Genomic DNA, 23635 nt, shown 5'->3' on the forward strand with positions numbered 1-23635 from the left:
GCATCGGGCAGCCCTTTTGCCCGACACTGCACGCCCCAACATTTCTGGTCCGGTCACCATCCGGGACCCCACTACCGGCCTGGCCCCGTCGTGGGCCCATCACAACCTAAGCACGAGGCCGCGCCCGACTCCATCTTGGGCCCACCACGTCACGACCACGTGGCCTCGGCCCCGGCCCAGGCCCTAGCGCAGCCCAGACATCGAGGCACCAAGATCCACCCAGGTGGTCGAGTGGCCACTCGACAGATCCCGGGGAAAAGGGAGTTTCGATGGCCCTCCAGCTGTCCCCGGACGCCTAGTATCGATCGCCCTCCGGCCTCCCTGGGTGCTGGCTCCACCCCCCTGCTGGGTGTCTGGACACCATCATCCCGGCCCCTCTGACCCCCAGGCGAGAGGGTCCGGACCTCAAAGGACTCCAGTCCTATATCTGGGCCAGCCCCGGAGTAGGACGTTAGTTGTATCCTGGACTGGAAGCCCTGCTGACGCTGTCACGGCCGACACCAGAAGAACTCATTGCCTGTAACCTGAAGAGACCCTAAGAGCCTGCTGGCGCTGCCGCGGCTGAACCATCTTGAGAGCCTGCTGGCGCTGCCGCGGCTGAACCATCTTGAGAGCCTGCTGGGACTGCCGCGGCTGAACCATCTTGAGAGCCTGCTGGCGCTGCCGCGGCTGAACCATCTTGAGAGCCTGCTGGCGCTGCCGCGGCTGAACCATCTTGAGAGCCTGCCTCTTGTGTGGTGTCCGTTTGTAGTGTTGTGGTTACTCCGCTGTACGATCCTAGGAGAGGACCCTCACCCAGGAGGCCTCTCGATAAACCCTCGGCTACTTCTCGACGGAGGGGTGGACCTAGGGGTGGTCAGTCAGACATCTTCTGCCTCCCCCGGGATTGCCTTTCTAACACACAAACATTTCACACACATTCCACACACCACATACATTCCACATTCCACACACCACATTCCACACACATTCCACACACTACATTCCTCACACATTCCACACACATTCCACACATCACACACACCACATTACACACACACACACACACCTCACACACCACATTCCACACACCACATTCCACACACCACATTTCACACACCACATTCCACACACCACATTCCACACACCACATTCCACACACATTCCACATTCCACACACATTCCACATTCCATACACATTCCACACACATTCCACACACCACATTCAACAGACATTCCACACACACCACATTCAACACACACCACATTTCACACATTCCACAAACCACATTCCACACACAACATTCCACACACCACATTCCACACACACATTCCACACACACATTCCACACCACATTCCAAACCACATTCCACACCACATTCCACACCACATTCCACACATTCCACACACCACATTCCACACATTCCACACACCACATTCCACACCACATTCCACACCACATGCCACACACCACATTCCACACACTACATTCCACACACCACATTCCACACACCACATTCCACACACCACATTCCACACACCACATTCCACACACATTCCACACACATTCCACACACATTCCACACACCACATTCCACACACCACATTCCGCACACCACATTCCACACACATTCCACACTCCATATTCCACACACCACATTCCACACACATTCCACACACATTCCACACACATTCCACATTCCACACACATTCCACACACATTCCACACACCGCATTCCACACACATTCCACACACCACATTCCACACACATTCCACACACATTCCACACACATTCCACACACATTCCACACACACCACATTCCACATTCCACACACACCACATTCCACACACCACATTCCACACACATTCCACACACATTCCACACACCACATTCCACACACACCACATTCCACACACATCCTACACACATTCCACACACACCACATTCCAGACACATTCCGCACACACCACATTCCACACATATTCCACACACATTTCACACACATTCCCCACCACATTCCACATACATTCCACACACCACATTCCACACACCACATTCCACACACCACATTCCACACACCACGTTCCACACACATTCCACACACATTGCACACACACCACATTCCACATTCCACACACACCACATTCCACACACCACATTCCACACACCACGTTCCACACACATTCCACACACATTCCACACACACCACATTCCACATTCCACACACACCACATTCCACACACCACATTCCACACACATTCCACACACCACATTCCACACACACCACATTCCACACACATCCTACACACATTCCACACACACCACATTCCACACATATTCCACACATATTTCACACACATTCCACACCACATTCCACATACATTCCACACACCACATTCCACACACCACGTTCCACACACATTTCACACACATTCCACATTCCACACACCACGTTCCACACACTTTCCACACACCACATTCCACACACATTCCACACACCACATTCCACACACCACATTCCACACACCACATTCCACACACATTCCACACACATTCCACATTCCACACACATTCCACATTCCACACACATTCCACATTCCACACACCACATTCCACACACATTCCACACACACCACATTCCACATTCCACACACACCACATTCCACATTCCACACACACCACATTCCACACACCACATTCCACACACCACATTCCACACACCACATTCCACACACATTCCACACACCACATTCCACACACACCACATTCCACACACATCCTACACACATTCCACACACATCCTACACACATTCCACACACACCACATTCCACACACATTCCACACACACCACATTCCACACATATTCCACACACATTCCACACACATTCCACATTCCACACACCGCATTCCACACACATTCCACACACCACATTCCACACACATTCCACACACCGCATTCCACACACATTCCACACACCGCATTCCACACACATTCCACACACACCACATTCCACACACCACACACCACGTTCCACACACCACATTCCACACACCACATTCCACACACCACATTCCACATTCCACACACCACACACACCACATTCCACAAACATTCCACACACATTGCACACACCACATTCCACATACATTCCACAACCCACACACCACATTCCACACACATTCCACATTCCACACACCACATTCCAAACACATTCCACACACCACACACATTCCACACACATTCCACACACCACATTCCACACACCACACACCTTCCACACACAACACACCACACACACTACATTCCACACACATTCCACACACCACATTCCACACACATTCCACATACCACATTCCACACACATTCCACACAACACATTCCACACACATTCCACACACCACATTCCACACACATTCCACATTCCACACACCACATTCCACACACCACATTCCACACACCACATTCCACACACCACATTCCACACACATTCCACACACCACATTCCACACACATTCCACACACATTCCACATTCCACATTCCACACCGCATTCCACACCGCATTCCACACACATTCCACACACCACATTCCACACACATTCCACACACCGCATTCCACACACATTCCACACACACCACATTCCACACACCACGTTCCACACACCACATTCCACACACCACATTCCACACACCACATTCCACACACCACATTCCACATTCCACACACCACACACACCACATTCCACAAACATTCCACACACATTGCACACACCACATTCCACATACATTCCACAACCCACACACCACATTCCACACACATTCCACATTCCACACACCACATTCCACACACATTCCACACACCACACACATTCCACACACATTCCACACACCACATTCCACACACCACACACCTTCCACACACAACACACCACACACACTACATTCCACACACATTCCACACACCACATTCCACACACATTCCACACACCACATTCCACACACATTCCACACACCACATTCCACACACATTCCACACACCACATTCCACACACATTCCACACACATTCCACACACCACATTCCACACACATTCCACATTCCACACACCACATTCCACACACCACATTCCACACACCACATTCCACACACATTCCACACACCACATTCCACACACATTCCACACAAATTCCACATTCCACACCGCATTCCACACACATTCCACACACCACATTCCACACACATTCCACACACATTCCACAAACACCACATTCCATATTCCACACACACCACATTCCACACACCACATTCCACACACCACATTCCACACACATTCCACACACCACATTCCACACACCGCATTCCACACACATCCTACACACATTCCACACACACCACATTCCAGACACATTCCGCACACACCACATTCCACACACATTCCACACACATTCCACACACATTCCACACCACATTCCACATAACTTCCACACACCACATTCCACACACCACATTCCACACACCACATTCCACACACATTCCACACACCACATTCCAAACACCACATTCCACACACATTCCATACACATTCCACACACATTCCACATTCCACACACCACATTCCACACACATTCCACACACCACATTCCACACACACACACCACACACAACACACCACACACACTACATTCCACACACCACATTCCACACACCACACACATTCCACACACCACATTTCACACACATTCCACACACCACATTCCACACACATTCCACACACCACATTCAACACACATTCAACACAAATTCCACAAACATTCCACACACTGCATTCCACACACATTCCACACACCACATTTCACACACATGCCACACACCACATTCCACACACATTCCACACACACCACATTCCACATTCACACACACACCACATTCCACACACCACATTCCACAGACCACATTCCACACACATTCCACCACCACATTCCACACACACCACATTCCACACACATTCCACACACCACATTCCACACACCACATTCCACACACCACATTCCACATACATTCCACACACCACATTCCACACACATTCCACACACCACATTCAACACACATTCAACACACATTCCACATTCCACAAACATTCAACACACTGCATTCCACACACATTCCACAAACATTCAACACACTGCATTCCACACACACATTCCACACACCACATTTCACACACATTCCACACACCACATTCCACACACCACATTCCACACACACCACATTCCACACACCACATTCCACACACATTCCACACACCACATTCCACACACATTCCACACACATTCCACACACCACATTCCACACACATTCCACATTCCACACACCACATTCCACACACCACATTCCACACACCACATTCCACACACATTCCACACACCACATTCCACACACATTCCACACAAATTCCACATTCCACACATATTCCACATTCCACACTGCATTCCACACCGCATTCCACACACATTCCACACACCACATTCCACACACATTCCACACACATTCCACAAACACCACATTCCATATTCCACACACACCACATTCCACACACCACATTCCACACACCACATTCCACACACATTCCACACACCACATTCCACACACACCGCATTCCACACACATCCTACACACATTCCACACACACCACATTCCAGACACATTCCGCACACACCACATTCCACACACATTCCACACACATTCCACACACATTCCACACCACATTCCACATAACTTCCACACACCACATTCCACACACCACATTCCACACACCACATTCCACACACATTCCACACACCACATTCCAAACACCACATTCCACACACATTCCATACACATTCCACACACATTCCACATTCCACACACCACATTCCACACACATTCCACACACCACATTCCACACACACACACCACACACAACACACCACACACACTACATTCCACACACCACATTCCACACACCACACACATTCCACACACCACATTTCACACACATTCCACACACCACATTCCACACACATTCCACACACCACATTCAACACACATTCAACACAAATTCCACAAACATTCCACACACTGCATTCCACACACATTCCACACACCACATTTCACACACATGCCACACACCACATTCCACACACATTCCACACACACCACATTCCACATTCACACACACACCACATTCCACACACCACATTCCACAGACCACATTCCACACACATTCCACCACCACATTCCACACACACCACATTCCACACACATTCCACACACCACATTCCACACACCACATTCCACACACCACATTCCACATACATTCCACACACCACATTCCACACACATTCCACACACCACATTCAACACACATTCAACACACATTCCACATTCCACAAACATTCAACACACTGCATTCCACACACATTCCACAAACATTCAACACACTGCATTCCACACACACATTCCACACACCACATTTCACACACATTCCACACACCACATTCCACACACCACATTCCACACACACCACATTCCACACACCACATTCCACACACATTCCACACACCACATTCCAAACACACCACATTCCACACACATTCCACACACATTCCACACACCACATTCCACACACACAATCCACACACCACATTCCACACACCACATTCCACACACATTCCACACACATTCCACACACATTCCACACACCACATTCCACACACATTCCACATTCCACACACCGCATTCCACACACATTCCACATACCGCATCCCACACACATTCCACACATATTCCACACACACCACATTCCACGTTCCACACACACCACATTCCACACATCACATTCCACACACATTCCACACACATTCCACACACCACATTCCACACACACCACATTCCACACACATTCCACACACCACATTCCACACACCACATTCCACACACATTCCACATTCCACACACATTCCACACACCGCATTCCACACACATTCCACACACCACGTTCCACACTCCACATTCCACACACCACATTCCACACACCACACATTCCACACACTACAAACATTCCACACACATTGCACACACCACATTCCACATACATTTCACATTCCACACACCACATTCCACACACATTCCACATTCCACACACCACATTCCACACACCACACACATTCCACACACATTCCACACACCACATTCCACACACCACACACCTTCCACACACAACACACCACACACACTACATTCCACACACATTCCATACACATTCCACACACCACATTCCACACACCACATTCCACACACATTCCACACACATTCCACACACATTCCACACACCACATTCCACACACATCCCACACACCACATTCCACACACATTCCACACACATTCCACACACATTCCACACACATTCCACATTCCACACACCACATTCCACACACATTCCACACACATTCCACACACACCACATTCCACATTCCACACACACCACATTCCACACACCACATTCCACACACCACATTCCACACACCACATTCCACACACATTCCACATACCGCATTCCACACACATTCCACACACATTCCACACACACCACATTCCACATTCCACACACACCACATTCCACACACCACATTCCACACATCACATTCCACACACATTCCACACACATTCCACACACCACATTCCACACACACCACATTCCACACACATTCCACACACCACATTCCACACACATTCCACACACATTCCACATTCCACACACATTCCACATTCCACACACCGCATTCCACACACATTCCACACACCACATTCCACACACATTCCACACACCACATTCCACACACATTCCACATTCCACACACATTCCACACACCGCATTCCACACACATTCCACACACCACGTTCCACGCTCCACATTCCACACACCACATTCCACACACCACACATTCCACACACCACAAACATTCCACACACATTGCACACACCACATTCCACATACATTTCACATTCCACACACCACATTCCACACACATTTCACATTCCACGCACCACATTCCACACACATTCCACACACCACACACATTCCACACACATTCCACACACCACATTCCACACACCACACACCTTCCACACACAACACACCACACACACTACATTCCACACACATTCCACACACCACATTCCACACACCACATTCCACACACATTCCACACACATTCCACACACCACATTCCACACACATCCCACACACCACATTCCACACACATTCCACACACATTCCACACACCACATTCCACACACATTCCACATTCCACACACATTCCACATTCCACACACCACATTCCACTCACATTCCACACACATTCCACACACATTCCACACACACCACATTCCACATTCCACACACACACCACATTCCACACACCACATTCCACACACCACATTCCACACACCACATTCCACACACCATATTCCACACACACCACATTCCACACACACCACATTCCACACACATCCTAAACACATTCCACACACACCACATTCCAGACACATTCCGCACACACCACATTCCACACATATTCCACACACATTCCACACACATTCCACACACATTCCACATTCCACACACCGCATTCCACACATACATTCCACACACCACATTCCACACACATTCCACACACCGCATTCCACACACATTCCACACACACCACGTTCCACACCCACCACACTCCACACACCACATTCCACACACCACATTCCACATTCCACACACCACACATTCCACACACCACATTCCACAAACATTCCACACACATTGCACACACCACATTCCACATACATTTCACATTCCACACACCACATTCCACACACATTCCACACACCACATTCCACACACCACACACATTCCACACACATTCCACACACCACATTCCACACACCACACACCACACACCTTCCACACACAACACACCACACACACTACATTCCACACACATTCCACACACCACATTCCACACACATTCCACACACCACATTCCACACACATTCCACACACCACATTCCACACACATTCCACACACCACATTCCACACACATTCCACACACCACATTCCACACACATTCCACATTCCACACACCACATTCCACACACATTCCACATTCCACACACATTCCACACACACCACATTCCACATTCCACACACACACCACATTCCACACACCACATTCCACACACCACATTCCACACACCACATTCCACACACCACATTCCACACACCATATTCCACACACACCACATTCCACACACACCACATTCCACACACATCCTACACACATTCCACACACACCACATTCCAGACACATTCCGCACACACCACATTCCACACATATTCCACACACATTCCACACACATTCCACACACATTCCACATTCCACACACCGCATTCCACACATACATTCCACACACCACATTCCACACACATTCCACACACCGCATTCCACACACATTCCACACACAACACGTTCCACACCCACCACACTCCACACACCACATTCCACACACCACGTTCCACACTCCACATTCCACACACCACATTCCACATTCCACACACCACACATTCCACACACCACATTCCACAAACATTCCACACACATTGCACACACCACATTCCACATACATTTCACATTCCACACACCACATTCCACACACATTCCACACACCACATTCCACACACCACACACATTCCACACACCACATTCCACACACCACACACCACACACCTTCCACACACAACACACCACACACACTACATTCCACACACATTCCACACACCACATTCCACACACATTCCACACACCACATTCCACACACATTCCACACACCACATTCCACACACATTCCACACACCACATTCCACACACATTCCACACACCACATTCCACACACCACATTCCACACACCACATTCCACACACATTCCACACACATTCCACACACCACATTCCACACACATTCCACATTCCACACACATTCCACATTCCACACACATTCCACACCGCATTCCACACACATTCCACATTCCACACACATTCCACACACACCACATTCCATATTCCACACACACCACATTCCACACACCATATTCCACACACCACATTCCACACACCACATTCCACACACATTCCACACACCACATTCCACACACACCGCATTCCACACACATCCTACACACATTCCACACACACCACATTCCAGACACATTCCGCACACACCACATTCCACACATATTCCACACACATTCCACACCACATTCCACATACATTCCACACACCACATTCCACACACCACATTCCACACACCACATTCCACACACCACGTTCCACACACATTCCACACACATTCCACATTCCACACACCACATTCCACACACATTCCAAACACCACATTCCACACACCACACACATTCCACACACTACACCACACACACACTACATTCCACACACATTCCACACACCACATTCCACACACATTCCACACACCACATTCCACACACATTCCACACACCACATCAGGAGGTACTTCTGTGGTACCTCCCGATAGGCGAACAAGAGGCAGGGCATTAGGACGTCCCATTTGCGGCGGAGGGGCTCTTCTAGGCCCTGGATCATCCCCTTGAGTGTCCGGTTAAACCGCTCCACCAGTCCATTCCCTTGGGGGTGATATGGGGTGGTGAACTTATACGTGACCCCGCACTGTTGCCACAGGGACCGCATATACCTCGATATAAAGTTTGTGCCCCGGTCGCTCACGACCTCTCGGGGGAACCCCACCCTGGAGAAGATCCCCATCAGTGCTCGGCCCACCACGGGAGCCGTTATGGTTCGGAGGGGGATGGCTTTGGGATAGTGGGTGGCATGATCCACCAGGACGAGGATGAAGCGATGCCCTTGCGAGGTTCGAGGGTCCAGGGGCCCCACGATGTCGATCCCTACTCGCTCGAAGGGGGTGGTCACTACTGGAAAGGGTTGGAGCGGGGCCTTCACCTTCCCCCCGCTCTTTCCACTGGCTTGGCATGTCGGGCAGGTGCGGCAATGGTTATGCACATCGTTGCGCATTTTCGGGCAGTAAAAATGGGTCACCAGGTGGCTGTAAGTTTTGTCCTGCCCCAGGTGCCCGGCGAGGGGCACATCTTGGGACAGGTTCAAGAGAAAGTCTCTGAATCGTAGGGGGACCACCAACACCCGGCTGGCCCCCAGCTCTGCAATTTTCTGTTCACTGTATAGGAGGTCGTGGTCCCAGTAGACCCAGTGGGACCCCGAGGAGTCCCCGGCAGCTTGGGCTGTGGCTTGCTGCCGGGTCCCCTCGAGGGAGGGGCAGGCCTTCTGTTCCTGCCGGAATTGCTCTCGGGTGGGACCACCCTCCTGGTGCCATTGGGCTAGTTCGGGTATGGCGCTGAGTTCGGTGCTGCCTTCCCGGTCGTGTTCCGATGGCTCGGGCTCGGATTCTTCATCGACTGCGGCCGGTGGTGGCGCAGGCCACTCTGGCTCTTCCGTCGGGGTGGCCTCGGTTGCCGCCGAGGCACGGCAGTCATAGATCGGGTCGTAGCGCAGACCCACTCTGGTAGTCCCATCATTCCTAGATGTTCTCTCCGCTCGACTTGGGCCCAGGGAGAGCTCTCGAGGTCGTTTCCGAGGAGGCAGTCCACGGGGGCGTCGTCCCGGACGGTCACCTTGAGGGTGCCCGACACCCCCCCACTCGAAGGGGATTCGGGCCATCTGACACAGAGTCTCGGAGTTGTCGGCGGCCCGCACGGGGCATCGCACGTTTGGTATGATCTATTCGGGGGTCACCAAGTGGCAGCGGACGGCCGTCACACTGGCTCCCGTGTCTCGGAGGGCTTCGGTCCGTCGTCCATTGATGTGGACCCACTGATGGTATTTTTGAGTGTTGCTCGGTAGCGGGGCTTGGGGGACCATGTCTCTTTCGCCCAGGCAGGCTAGGACCATGGCGGCCGGTTCATACTCGGTTTGATCTTCATTGTAGATCTCTTCGTCTTCTTCTCCCCCTTCTCCCAAGGCTGCAGCAGCGAACAGGCGGGTCGGAGGCCCGGTGGTGCCGGGACGCTGGTTCATGGGGCAGAGGGGGTCACTGGCATAGTGACCGGGCCGCTGGCATCTGTGGCACGTAATGTTCGGGCGGGGCCCCGGCCGTGCGGGAGGGGTCCCTCTTCTGATCAGGGATGGCTAAGTGTTATTCTGGGGGGGACCACTGCAGGGGACTCCGTCCCGGGGCTGGTGGAAAGTCCCGGTTCCTGTTCTGGCCTCCTCCGCTGCCACGCTGGCGGGGGTGCCCCTGGCCGTTCCGTCCCGGTTCTTCAATCGGGGTCCGGGGGACCCGGGTGCTCACCCATCGATCGGCCTCGACGGCGAGTCTTCGGGGCTCAGTCAGCTTGCTGTCGAGGAGATGTTGTCTGAGCTCGACAAAGCAGTTGTTGGAGAGGTGCTCCCAAACGATGAGGTCGAACAGCTGCTGGTAGGTGGACACTTTGCTGCCCTTGATCCATCCTTCCAGGGCCCGGCTTTAAAAGTTTACGTACTCCACCCAGGTGGTACCGGGGATCTTTTTGCAATCTCTGAACCTCTGTCGGTACATCTCGGGGGTGAGGCCATACCGGGTGAGCAGGGCGTCCTTCATGTGGTCATAGGAGGACATCACGTCCTCGGCCAGCTCTAGCAGGGTGTCTCTTCCTTCGCTGACAAATCTCCCCCATAAGCTGGCACCCCAATCTTTTCGCGGGATGCGGTGCGCGGTCATGGCAACTTCATACGCCTTGAACCATTGCTGGATATCGTCATTCTTGTAATATTCCTTGACGATGTCCTTGGGAATGTGGACCTTCGGGTCGGCAGGAAGAGGAGGGTCCCGGGTCACCGCTGCACCAGCCCCTTCGATCTTGGGTTTGATCTCTAGTTCTTTGAGGCCACGCTCGTGTTCGTACGTGAGTTTTTTTTCTTCCAACTCCCTTTGTCTCCGCCTCTCTTCCAGATCTCCCTCTAATCGTAGTTGCTCAATGGCCATTTTCTTTTCTGCTAATTGAAGTTCTCCATCCAGCCGGAGTCGGGCGAGCTCTAGTTCATGGAGCCGACTCCTCTCTCGCTCCCGGGCGTCTTCGTGGGAGAGGCCCGGTTCTCTGTTGGCGGTTCTCTCTTCTACTGGGGTTATGCCTGTACTCAGGGGTACTTATAGGACAATGTCATCATCAGTTTGGGGTGGAGTCGCTCCGGTCTCCACCCATGTTTGCAGCGCTTCTTTAAAATCGTCTTTTGTGCTTAGTCCGGTGGTAGCGATACCCAGGGCTTTGCAGAATTGTTTGAGTTCTTTATGGGTGTATTCCTCTAATCGTTCCATCTGGAATTCTGTGGTCGTTCCGGCTTCCTTAGTATTCATGGTTGGTGTGTGTCTCTGTTAGTAGTGGCGAGTTACTCGCTGTACGATTTGTGCGAGCTCGGATCCCGTCGCTTGCCACCAATGTTGGAAAGGCGATCCCAGGGGGGACAGAAGATGTCTGACTGCCCGCCCGAGACCCACCTCTCTCTATAGAAGAGGCCGAGCGCCGTAGGGAGGCCTCCTTGGCGAGGCTCCTTCCTACGATCGTACAGTTGAGCAATCACCCTACCACAGACGGACACCACACGCAGGGATATTCTCAAGAATCTTTATATAAGAAATGAAGGCACGCTCTCGTAAGATTGTGACACAGGGATTGGGGGATCCGTAAAGTCTTGGCTTCGGGAAAGAGGGGGGTAGCGGGGCAGTCTTGGCACCAACTGGTGCGTTGATAGTTCAAGGGGTCAGGCCACGACAGCGTCAGCAGGGCCTCGGTATAGTTCAGCGTGGTTCAGGCCGCGACAGCGTCAGCAGGGCCTCGCAGGTGGTTCAGCTTGGTCAGGCCGCGACAGCGTCAGCAGGGCCTCGCAGGTGGTTCAGCTTGGTCAGGCCGCGACAGCGTCAGCAGGGCCTCAGAGGTGGTTCAGCTTGGTCAGGCCGTGACAGCTTCAGCAGGGCCTCGAAGGTGGTTCAGCTTGGTCAGGCCGCGACAGCGTCAGCAGGGCCTCGAAGGTTCCAGGTGCATGAGTTCGGATCGGGATCAGCCGCGACAAGGTCAGCAGGGCTTCGACTCCAAGATACAACTCAAGTCCTAATTCAGGGCTGGCCCAGATATAGGGCTGGAGTCCTTTGATGTCCGGACCCTCGCGCCTGGGGGTCAGAGGAGCCGGGATGAAGGTGTCCAGACACCCAGCAGGAAGGTGGAGCCAGCGCCCAGGGAGGCCGGAGGGCGATCGATACCAGGCGTCCGGGGACGGCTGAAAGGCCATCGAAACACACCACATTCCACACACATTCCACATTCCACACACATCACACACACCACATTCCACACACCACATTCCACACACCACATTCCACACACATTCCACACACCTCATTCCACACACCTCATTCCACACACCACATTCCACCCACATTCAACACACCACATTCCACACACATTCCACACACATTCCACATTCATTCCAAACACCACATTCCACACACATTCCACACACCACATTCCACACACATTCAACACACACCACACACACCACATTCCACACACCACATTCAACACACACCACATTTCACACATTCCACACACCACATTCCACACACAACATTCCACACACATTCCACACACCAAATTCCACACACATTCCACACACATTCCACACACCACATTCCAAACCACATTCCACACCACATTCCACACCACATTCCACACCACATTCCACACACATTCCACACACCACATTCCACACACACTCCACATTCCACACACCACATTCCACACACCACAATCCACACACATTCCACACACATTCCACACACATTCCACACCACATTCCACACCACATTCCACACCACATTCCACACCACATTCCACACCACATTCCACACACCACATTCCACACACATTCCACACATTCCACACACCACATTCCACACACATTCCACACACCACATTCAACACACATTCCACACACCACATTCCACACACCACATTCCACACACCACATTCCACACACCACATTCCACACACAACATTCCACACACCACATTCCACACACAACATTCCACACACATTCAACACACCACATTCCACACACATTCCACACACATTCCACAGACATTCCACACACATTTCACACACATTCCACACATCACATTCCATCCACATTCCACACACATTCCACACACATTCCACATTCCACACACATTCCACACACACACACCACATTCCACACACCACATTCCACAAACCACATTACACACCACATTCCACACACCACATTCCACACACCACATCCCACATTCCACATTCCACACACCACATTCCACACACCACATGCCACACACATTCCACACACACCACACACATTACATTCCACACACACCACATTCCACACACATTCCACACACACCACATTCCACACACATCCCACACACATTCCACACACACCACATTCCACACACATTCCACACACCACATTCCACACACATTCCACACACATTCCACATTCCACACACATTCCACACACATTCCACATTCCACACACCGCATTCCACACATTCCACAAACCACATTCCACACACATTCCACATACCACATTCCACACAGATTCCACATTCCACACACATTCCACACACATTCCACATTCCACACACCGCATTCCACACACATTCCACACACCACATTCCACACACATTCCACACACCACATTCCACACACATTCCACATTCCATACACATTCCACACACTGCATTCCACACACATTCCACACACCATGTTCCACACTCCACATTCCACAAACCACATTCCACACACCACACATTCCACACACATTGCACACACCACATTCCACATACATTTCACATTCCACACACCACATTCCACACACATTCCACATTCCACACACCACATTCCACACACATTCCACACACCACACACATTCCACACACCACATTCCACACACCACACACCTTCCACACACAACACACCACACACATTCCACACACATTCCACACACCACATTCCACACACCACATTCCACACACATTGCACACACCACATTCCACACACATCCCACACACCACATACATTCCACACACCACATTCCACACACATTCCACATTCCACACACATTCCACACACATTCCACACACATTCCACACACACCACATTCCACATTCCACACACACCACATTCCACACACCACACACCACATTCCACACACCACATTCCACACACCACATTCCACACACATTCCACACACCACATTCCACACACACCACATTCCACACACATCCTACACACATTCCACACACACCACATTCCAGACACATTCCGCACACACCACATTCCACACATATTCCACACACATTCCACACACATTCCACACACATTCCACATTCCACACACCGCATTCCACACACATTCCACACACCACATTCCACACACATTCCACACACCGCATTCCACACACATTCCACACACACCACACACCACGTTCCACACACCACGTTCCACACACCACATTCCACACACCACATTCCACACACCACATTCCACACACCACATTCCACATTCCACACACCACACACACCACATTCCACAAACATTCCACACATATTGCACACACCACATTCCACACACATTCCACATTCCACACACATTCCACACACCACACACATTCCACACACCACACACATTCCACACACCACACACATTCCACACACCACATTCCACACACCACATTCAACACACCACACACCTTCCACACACAACACACCACACACATTCCACACACCACATTCCACACACATTCCACACACCACATTCCAAACACATTCCACACACCACATTCCACACACATTCCACACACCACATTCCACACACATTCCACACACATTCCACACACCACATTCCACACACATTCCACATTCCACACACCACATTCCACACACCACATTCCACACACATTCCACACACCACATTCCACACACATTCCACATTCCACACACATTCCACATTCCACACACATTCCACACCGCATTCCACACACATTCCACACACCACATTCCACACACATTCCACACACCACATTCCACAAACATTCCACACACATTGCACACACCACATTCCACATACATTCCACACACCACATTCCACACACATTCCACATTCCACACACCACATTCCACACACATTCCACACAACACACACATTCCACACACATTCCACACACCACATTCCACACACCACACACCTTCCACACACAACACACCACACACACTACATTCCACACACATTCCACACACCACATTCCACACACCACATTCCACACACATTCCACACACCACATTCCACACACATTCCACACACCACATTCCACACACATTCCACATTCCACACACCGCATTCCACACACATTCCACACACCACATTCCACACACATTCCACACACCACATTCCACACACATTCCACATTCCACACACATTCCACACACTGCATTCCACACACATTCCACACACCACGTTCCACACTCCACATTCCACACACCACATTCCACATTCCACACACCACACATTCCACACACCACAAACATTCCACACACATTGCACACACCACATTCCACATACATTTCAGATTCCACACACCACATTCCACACACATTCCACATACCACATTCCACACACATTCCACACACCACATTCCACACACCACACACCTTCCACACACAACACACCACACACACTACATTCCACACACCACATTCCACACACATTCCACACACCACATTCCACACACATTCCACACACATTCCACACACATTCCACACACCACATTCCACACACATCCCACACACCACATTCCACACACCACATTCCACACACATTCCACACACATTCCATGCACACCACATTCCACATTCCACACACACCACATTCCACACACCACATTCCACACACCACATTCCACACACCACATTCCACACACCACATTCCACACACCACATTCCACACCCACCACATTCCACACACATCCTACACACATTCCACACACACCACATTCCAGACACATTCTGCACACACCACATTCCACACATATTCTGCACACATTCCACACACATTCCACATTCCACACACCGCATTCCACACACATTCCATACACCACATTCCACACACATTCCACACACCGCATTCCACACACATTCCACACACACCACATTCCACACACCACACACCACGTTCCACACACCACATTCCACACACCACATTCCACACACCACATTCCACACTCCACACACCACACACACCACATTCCACAAACATTCCACACACATTGCACACACCACATTCCACATACATTCCACAACCCACACACCACATTCCACATACATTCCACAACCCACACACCACATTCCACACACATTCCACATTCCACACACATTCCACACACCACACACATTCCACACACATTCCACACACCACATTCCACACACCTTCCACACACAACACACCACACACACTACATTCCACACACCACATTCCACACACATTCCACACACCACATTCCACACACATTCCACACACCACATTCCACATACATTCCACACACATTCCACACACCACATTCCACACACATTCCACATTCCACACACCACATTCCACACACCACATTCCACACACATTCCACACACCACATTCCACACACATTCCACATTCCACACACATTCCACACACATTCCACACCGCATTCCACACACATTGCACACCGCATTCCACACACATTGCACACACCACATTCCACATACATTTCACATTCCACACACCACATTCCAAAGTCCAAAGTCCACATTTGTAAAGCGCACAATCACCCGTAAGGGTCTCTAGGCGCTGGGGGGCCGTCGGGAAGATTAAGCGAGCTATTGCCCAGAGTCACATGGTGCTGGGCTAACCTGCCGCCGGGGCCGGGGATCGTACCGTGGTCCCCAGATTCCAGCGTCAGTCGCCCTGGCCGCGGCGCCACACCTCTCCCCACATTCCACACACATTCCACATTCCACACACCACATTCCACACACATTCCACACACCACATTCCACACACCACACACCTTCCACACACAACACACCACACACACTACATTCCACACACCACATTCCACACACATTCCACACACCACATTCCACACACATTCCACACACATCCCACACACCACATTCCACACACATTCCACACACCACATTCCACACACATTCCACACACATTCCACATTCCACACACCACATTCCACACACCACATTCCACACACATTCCACACACATTCCACACACATTCCACACACACCACATTCCACATTCCACACACACCACATTCCACACACCACATTCCACACACCACATTCCACACACCACATTCCACACACATCCCACACACCACATTCCACACACACCACATTCCACACACATCCTACACACATTCCACACACACCACATTCCAGACACATTCCGCACACACCACATTCCACACATATTCCACACACATTCCACACACATTCCACATTCCACACACCGCATTCCACACACATTCCACACACCACATTCCACACACCGCATTCCACACACATTCCACACACACCACATTCCACACACCACACACCACGTTCCACACACCACATTCCACACACCACATTCCACACACCACATTCCACATTCCACATTCCACACACCACACACACCACATTCCACAAACATTCTACACACATTGCACACACCACATTCCACATACATTCCACAACCCACACACCACATTCCACACACATTCCACACACATTCCACATTCCACACACCACATTCCACACACATTCCACACACCACACACATTCCACACACATTCCACACACATTCCACACACCACATTCCACACACCACACACCTTCCACACACAACACACCACACACACTACATTCCACACACATTCCACACACCACATTCCACACACATTCCACACACCACATTCCACATACATTCCACACACCACATTCCACACACATTCCACACACCACATTCCACACACATTCCACACACATTCCACACACCACATTCCACACACATTCCACATTTCACACACCACATTCCACACACCACATTCCACACACATTCCACACACATTCCACATTCCACACATATTCCACATTCCACACACATTCCACACTGCATTCCACACACATTCCACACACCACATTCCACACACATTCCACACACATTCCACAAACACCACATTCCATATTCCACACACACCACATTCCATACACCACATTCCCCACACCACATTCCACACACATTCCACACACCACATTCCACACACACCGCATTCCACACACATCCTACACACATTCCACACACACCACATTCCAGACACATTCCGCACACACCACATTCCACACACATTCCACACACATTCCACACCACATTCCACATAACTTCCACACACCACATTCCACACACCACATTCCACACACCACGTTCCACACACATTCCACACACATTCCACATTCCACACACCACATTCCACACACATTCCAAACACCACATTCCACACACCACACACATTCCACTCACTACACCACACACACACTACATTCCACACACATTCCACACACCACATTCAACACACATTCCACACACCACATTCCACACACCACATTCCACACACATTCCACACACATTCCACACACCACATTCCACACACCACATTCCAAACACCACATTCCACACACATTCCATACACATTGCACACACATTCCACATTCCACACACCACATTCCACACACTTTCCACACACCACATTCCACACACACACCACATTCCACACACACACCATACACAACACACCACACACACTACATTCCACACACCACATTCCACACACCACACACATTCCACACACCACATTCCACACACATTCCACACACCACATTCCACACACATACCACACACCACATTCAACACACATTCAACACACATTCCACATTCCACAAACATTCCACACACTGCATTCCACACACATTCCACACACCACATTTCACACACATTCCACACACCACATTCCACACACATTCCACACACCACATTCCACACACATTCCACATTCCACACACCACATTCCACACACCACATTCCACACACATTCCACACACCACATTCCACACACATTCCACATTCCACACACATTCCACATTCCACACACATTCCACACCGCATTCCACACACATTCCACACACCACATTCCACACACATTCCACACACATTCCACACACCACATTCCACAAACATTCCACACACATTGCACACACCACATTCCACATACATTCCACATTCCACACACCACATTCCACACACATTCCACATTCCACACACCACATTCCACACACATTCCACACACATTCCACATTCCACACACATTCCACATTCCACACACATTCCACACCGCATTCCACACACATTCCACACACCACGTTCCACACACCACATTCCACACACCACATTCCACACACCACATTCCACACACCACATTCCACATTCCACACACCACACACACCACATTCCACAAACATTCCACACACATTGCACACACCACATTCCACATACATTCCACAACCCACACACCACATTCCACACACATTCCACATTCCACACACCACATTCCACACACATTCCACACACCACACACATTCCACACACCACATTCCACACACCACACACCTTCCACACACAACACACCACACACACTACATTCCACACACATTCCACACACATTCCACACACCACATTCCACACACCACATTCCACACACATTCCACACACCACATTCCACACACATTCCACACACATTCCACACACCACATTCCACACACATTCCACATTCCACACACCACATTCCACATTCCACACACCACATCCCACACACCACATTCCACACACCACATTCCACACACATTCCACACACCACATTCCACACACATTCCACACACATTCCACATTCCACACATATTCCACATTCCACACCACATTCCACACCGCATTCCACACACATTCCACACACCACATTCCACACACATTCCACACACATTCCACAAACACCACATTCCATATTCCACACACACCACATTCCACACACCACATTCCACACACCACATTCCACACACATTCCACACACCACATTCCACACACACCGCATTCCACACCCATCCTACACACATTCCACACACACCACATTCCAGACACATTCCGCACACACCACATTCCACACATATTCCACACACATTCCACACACATTCCACACCACATTCCACATAACTTCCACACACCACATTCCACACACCACATTCCACACACCACGTTCCACACACATTCCACACACCACATTCCACACACACCGCATTCCACACACATCCTACACACATTCCACACACACCACATTCCAGACACATTCCGCACACACCACATTCCACACATATTCCACACACATTCCACACACATTCCACACCACATTCCACATAACTTCCACACACCACATTCTAAACACCACATTCCACACACATTCCATACACATTGCACACACATTCCACACACCACATTCCACACACATTCCACACACCACATTCCACACACACACCATACACAACACACCACACACACTACATCCCACACACCACATTCCACACACCACACACATTCCACACACCACACACATTCCACACACCACATTCCACACACATTCCACACACCACATTCCACACACATACCACACACCACATTCAACACACATTCAACACACATTCCACATTCCACAAACATTCCACACACTGCATTCCACACACATTCCACACACCACATTTCACACACATTCCACATACCACATTCCACACACATTCCACACACCACATTCCACACACATTCCACACACCACATTCCACACACATTCCACACACATTCCACACACATTCCACACACCACATTCCACACACATTCCACATTCCACACACCACATTCCACACACCACATTCCAAACACATTCCACACACATTCCACACACCACATTCCACACACATTCCACATTCCACACACATTCCACATTCCACACACATTCCACACCACATTCCACACACATTCCACACACCACATTCCACACACATTCAACACACATTCCACACTCACCACATTCCATATTCCACACACACCACATTCCACACACCACATTCCACACACCACATTCCACACACATTCCACACACCACATTCCACACACACCGCATTCCACACACATCCTACACACATTCCACACACACCACATTCCAGACACATTCCGCACACACCACATTCCACACATATTCCACACACATTCCACACACATTCCACACCACATTCCACATACATTCCACACACCACATTCCACACACCACATTCCACACACCACATTCCACACACCACGTTGCACACACATTCCACATTCCACA

Source organism: Lissotriton helveticus, chromosome 7 (assembly GCF_964261635.1).
Source record: "Lissotriton helveticus chromosome 7, aLisHel1.1, whole genome shotgun sequence".
NCBI classification, from domain to species: domain Eukaryota; kingdom Metazoa; phylum Chordata; class Amphibia; order Caudata; family Salamandridae; genus Lissotriton; species Lissotriton helveticus.